Source organism: Mizuhopecten yessoensis, unplaced genomic scaffold, assembly GCF_002113885.1.
Source record: "Mizuhopecten yessoensis strain PY_sf001 unplaced genomic scaffold, ASM211388v2 scaffold2065, whole genome shotgun sequence".
Taxonomy (NCBI): domain Eukaryota; kingdom Metazoa; phylum Mollusca; class Bivalvia; order Pectinida; family Pectinidae; genus Mizuhopecten; species Mizuhopecten yessoensis.
This window is the reverse complement of record NW_018404360.1, coordinates 469,436-474,575: the sequence shown is the minus strand read 5'-3', so window position 1 is coordinate 474,575 and position 5,140 is coordinate 469,436. Positions and strand designations below refer to the sequence as shown.

General features: G+C 36.8%; 1 long non-coding RNA gene across 2 annotated transcripts in view; it reads right to left on the bottom strand.

Moving 5' to 3' along the window:
• Positions 1-227: 227 nt before the first annotated feature.
• LOC110444894 overlaps positions 228-5,140 on the bottom strand; it is a 7,584-nt gene continuing 2,671 nt past the window's right edge. Inside the window, exons 1-3 of one of the 2 annotated variants that reach the window (XR_002462294.1) lie at positions 1,406-2,292; positions 925-1,133; positions 228-619 (exon numbers count right to left, since the gene is read on the bottom strand). This is a non-coding gene — a long non-coding RNA (uncharacterized LOC110444894). Of the gene's footprint in view, positions 620-924; positions 1,134-1,405; positions 2,293-5,140 lie in introns of those variants that run through there. The other variant, XR_002462295.1, reaches the window with a different exon arrangement.

Here is a 5,140-nt window from a genome sequence, read left to right as displayed (position 1 = left end):
CATGATTAATATGACCTTTGTAAGATAAAGCTGGAGAAAAAATAACAAAAAACTCCATAGAGTAAAAAAAATCACACAAATTTCCAAAACTTTGTTACATTGATATGATATCACACACCTGGAAATATTTTACCATTTCAGTTATGCCTAAAGTGGCATACAAATATATATAGGGTATTAAATGAGTTTTCATTTCATATGAGATTTTATGAAACAAGTCTTGGGAGTTTCGAGAAAAGTTTCATAAAAGCTCGTATGAAATGAAAACAATGTTATCACATAACTCAGAAAACTTACAAGTAGTTCTTTTCAAAAGATAACCTAAAGTTTACTTTAATCTCTGTTGATTGGGTTTGACACCCAATCAACAGAGATAGCCCTTTATCAAATGAACAACATTTTGATACGATCATAATAAAAAAACCACATAATTTTGTAATTTTAGGATCAAATGTCTTTAGGTCACTTATTCATGGTGAACAGCTCCATATATCAATTGAAACATTTCTTCGTCCCAGGTTACAGGTTCAAATTTACAGATATTTTTCAGCAGCCTGCTTGTGCACAAGTGAAGATTTTGTAGATACCGGGAATACAGGATACACAGAGTTTTCATGTTCTGTAAAAGTAAAATAAGAATGATTGTAGAAATCAGTGTTAAATATTAGCAGAGGATAAGTGGTTTTTTTATTTCACTCCATTATAAAGAGCGAGTTCACTAATATATCCTAATCACAACAAAAATTCATAATTTGTAAGTGATTACACTACTTGCAGGTAAAATTCTTTACTATCTATCTCATTCTTAGTTTTTTTAAGAAACGTTAAAACTTATGGTTCTCTGAAAAATTGATATACTGTTGTACATGCAAGAAATTGTATTGTTTGCAATGCCTTGTTGAAACAAGATTCTATAAACCTTACCAAAACACTAGACTTGCAATATCCAATCCGATTTGGAGGAAATTCGTTCCTGAACTTTAACGGTATGTAGCTCAGTTTGAAGGGCGACAGGTTTTAGATCAATCAGGCCTATTGCATGTTTTTCCATCCAGTCAAATGATGTACATTCCACGCACAGTGTTGCAATGGCATCCAGACTATCAACAGTTCTGCATCCAACTAGCTCCTGTCTGAAAAATATCAAAAGCCAAATATAATTTTGACATTTAATTGTTACTTTGAAACATATTTCTGTTGAACAAGTATATTGCTATTAACGAGGGTTTCCTTTCACCTTAACCAGGAGGAATATCAAATATATCAGAATATCTAAAAGTTTGCAGATTTTTACTCGGTGACATAAGATAAGGTTGTTAAAATGCTTTCACCCGATAAACATAAAACCTACAACACTTGTGATTAGAGAGCTTAGGACTGTGATAGTTATGCAATAACACAATACCTGTTTTGTAAGGAATTGTTGCTGTCAACACTGGAACTAGACTCTGGTATGAGATTCTTTCTGTAGTAACTGAGAGTTCTATTCCTTTATCCGTCATGAATGGTTGCCATAACCTCTGTGGTCTGTCTTGGATTGATGCCCTTAGATCTATCATTACTTGTAGTCCGAATTCTCTAGTCGTGGCCTGGGTTGTGGTTCCATCTGCTGTGGACTTTTGTCTGTGGTGGTCCTATTCATAGTGCTCTGCTGAATGTTGTGTTTTCGTCTTCAGTGGCCGGTTTTGTTGGTAGTTTCACCTAATTCTTTTATCGTTTGTGATTTTTTCTTATATTATTTCAGATCCGTTATGGGTTGTCATAAGTTGTGGTTCTGTCTGCCGTTGTCTGTTGCTGGTAGTTGCACCATACTCTGTGGCTCTATCACTTGGGGTCCTTTGTTTTGGTTCAATCTTCTGAAGTCTTGTTTCAAAAGCCTTTTTCCATTAATTTTGCTTTCCATGTTGTCTGTTGTGTTTTGTTATTTCAGCGATGGCATTTATAGAGTTTGGTTCCATCTTCTGGTCTGTATTTGGTGCTTTTTCCATACTATTTGGTCTGTCCTTCGTCGTCATATGCTTTAGTCTGTCTTATATGTGGTTCCATCTTCTGATTGCTTTCTGTCATCGTTGTTGCTTCCATCTTTTCCGGCCCTTTTAGTATTGCTGTCCCCTCCTCTGGTCTGATGCTAGTGGTTATACCATACTTTGATCTGTCATTAGTGGTCTTGTGCTCTGGTCCGTTTTGTTTCATTATTTCAGCCGTTATTCGTCGGATTTGGTTCCATATATATTCTGGTCTGTCATTTGGTGTTTGTTCGATACTCTTGGTTCCATCATTGGTGGTTGTTCCATGCATACTCCTTGATCTGTCATTGGTGGTTGTTCCATACTCCTTGTTCTGTCATTGGTGGTTGTTCCATACTCTTTGGTTGGTCATTTATTGTTGTTCCATACTCTTTGGTCGGTCGTTAGTGGTTATTCCATACTCTTTGGTCGGTCGTTGGTGGTTGTTCATACTCTTTGGTCGGTCATTGGTGGTTGTTCATACTCTTTGGTCGGTCGTTAGTGGTTATTCCATACTCTTTGGTCGGTCGTTGGTGGTTGTTCATTCTCTTTGGTCGGTCGTTGGTGGTTGTTCATACTCTTTGGTCGGTAGTTGGTGGTTGTTCATTCTCTTTGGTCGGTCGTTGGTGGTTGTTAGATACTCTTTGGTGGGTCATTCGTGGGTGTTCCATACCCTTTGGTCGGTAGGTCCTGGTTGTTTAATACTCTGATCCTTCATTGGTGGTTGTTCCATACTCCTGGATCTGTCATTGGTTTTTTAGGTCACCTGAGCTTTAGCTCAAGTGACCTATTGCTATCCGTTTTCGTCCGTCGTCGTCCGTCGTCCGTCGTCCGTCGTCCGTTAACATTTTACATTTCAAACTTAAAGTCAAGTTCTGCTGGGCCGATTGAACTGAAAGTTGGTAGGAATGATCGCCTCATGGTCCTGACAAAGTGTTGTTATTTTTCGGGTCGATCAGAAATCCAATATGGCCGCCACGGCCGCCATTTTGAAAACCTATTTCAAACTTAAAGTCAAGTTCTGCTGGACCGATTGAACTGAAAGTTGGTAGGAATGATCGCCTCATGGTCCTGACAAAGTGTTGTTATTTTTCGGGTCGATCAGAAATCCAATATGGCCGCCACGGCCGCCATTTTGAAAACCTATTTCAAACTTAAAGTCAAGTTCTGCTGGACCGATTGAACTGAAAGTTGGTAGGAATGATCGCCTCATGGTCCTGACAAAGTGTTGTTATTTTTCGGGTCGATCAGAAATCCAATATGGCCGCCACGGCCGCCATTTTGAAAACCTATTTCAAACTTAAAGTCAAGTTCTGCTGGACCGATTGAACTGAAAGTTGGTAGGAATGATCGCCTCATGGTCCTGACAAAGTGTTGTTATTTTTCGGGTCGATCAGAAATCCAATATGGCCGCCATGGCCGCCATTTTGAAAACCTATTTCAAAATTAAAGTCAAGTTCTGCTGGACCAATTGAACTGAAAGTTGGTAGGAATGATCGCCTCATGGTCCTGACAAAATTTTATTCCAGTTAAACGGGCCCGGGTGTGAGTCAAACTGCAAGCACTTAATAGTTACTTCCACCTTAGTTTGAATTTAACTATTTCCTTTTGAAAGTACACAAAATATCCCGAACCATAGGTATTTTCCCTACACAAATTATAGTAAACTTAACCCCCTACTGGGGTGGGGATGACCTGGGGGAGGGGGATTAACTTCACAATATGATTAAAGCATATAGTGTTCATAAGATGCCGATTTCTTTTTTTAATAGAAGCTAAATTGATTGACTGAAATTTATTTCATACAAGTCAAATAAATAACGTTCATGACTTACCTCCCTTTACATATACCCCCTTCCCCAACTCGGCACACCAATGTAATCAAATAATGATTCGTGTAATTATCGGTCAAATCTTCTTTTTAGAGGAATGAGAGAATACAAATGTAATCGAACATAAAAATCATTTAATACTTATCTTTAATATATATTGAATGATTAAATAATGTTATTTTTCATAAGATTAATAAAATACTGAAAATGTCAGTTGAAAATAATCTATTTGAAATTAGCATAACTGAAATTCGATTTTTACCAGTCAATAAATTGTAAAAAAAAAAGCATGACTTACCTCCCCCCCCCCCCCCCCCCCCTATAGCAGAGGTTGGATTGAGCATCTCAGGAAACTGACATACATGAAGAATATTAGATAAAAGTATATATTGATCTTATTATGCTAAAAATTTAAACTAATCTGTAATATGAATAATAAATTATTCAATAATGTTTATTTCCGTACGCTGAAAAAATAAGGAAATATCCGTTTATAGTAATTAATCTGAAGCCGCAAGCTAAAATGATTTACTGAAATTCGCTTCATACCAGTCTATAAATTGTAAAGATAACGTTCATGACTTACTTCCCTTTACATAGACCCCCCCCTTCCTCTACCCTAAAGTCAGTCAACTATTTAAAGATACATTTTAGCGACAAAGGTTTATATCGAAAATCCTTTAATCGGCCACATTAATAAAAACGACTGTTAAATTGTATGTAATAGAAGGAGATTTATATCTATGTTATATTGAAAGACTTGGTACTTTTATATTCAACATTCTAATCAGCTATGTAACTCAATAGGAACTTAATCGCTGGCAAAATTCGACAGATTCATACTAGAAATCGTTCTGAAATACAAAAATAATCACAAAGCTACAATAAAGATACATCAAATAAAAATATGAAATAATGGAGACAGATAAACTTACCACGACCAGCTCTTTCGGTCACTACGCACACAATAGTTCTCGCGCCAAATTGTTAACTGCATGAAATGTTTCGCTACGTGAGTGTAACTCGACTTTGACATCTGTTCGGATTGGCTGTCCCTCTTACGAACGATTTCATTGGTCAATGTATATTATACGTCTCTGCCTATACCATGTTTCGCAAGGTCACTCATTTTATAAATATATGTATACAAGTGTATATGTAAAATGATTCGATCCTAACGAACTTACATATTTAGTTAAAAATCAATTATAACTTGTTTAGCCCTATTATTTAAACACAAGAAAATCAAAATATATCCCAATTTCTTAAGGGTACGGGGTGGGGGGTGGGGGTCGGGTGGGG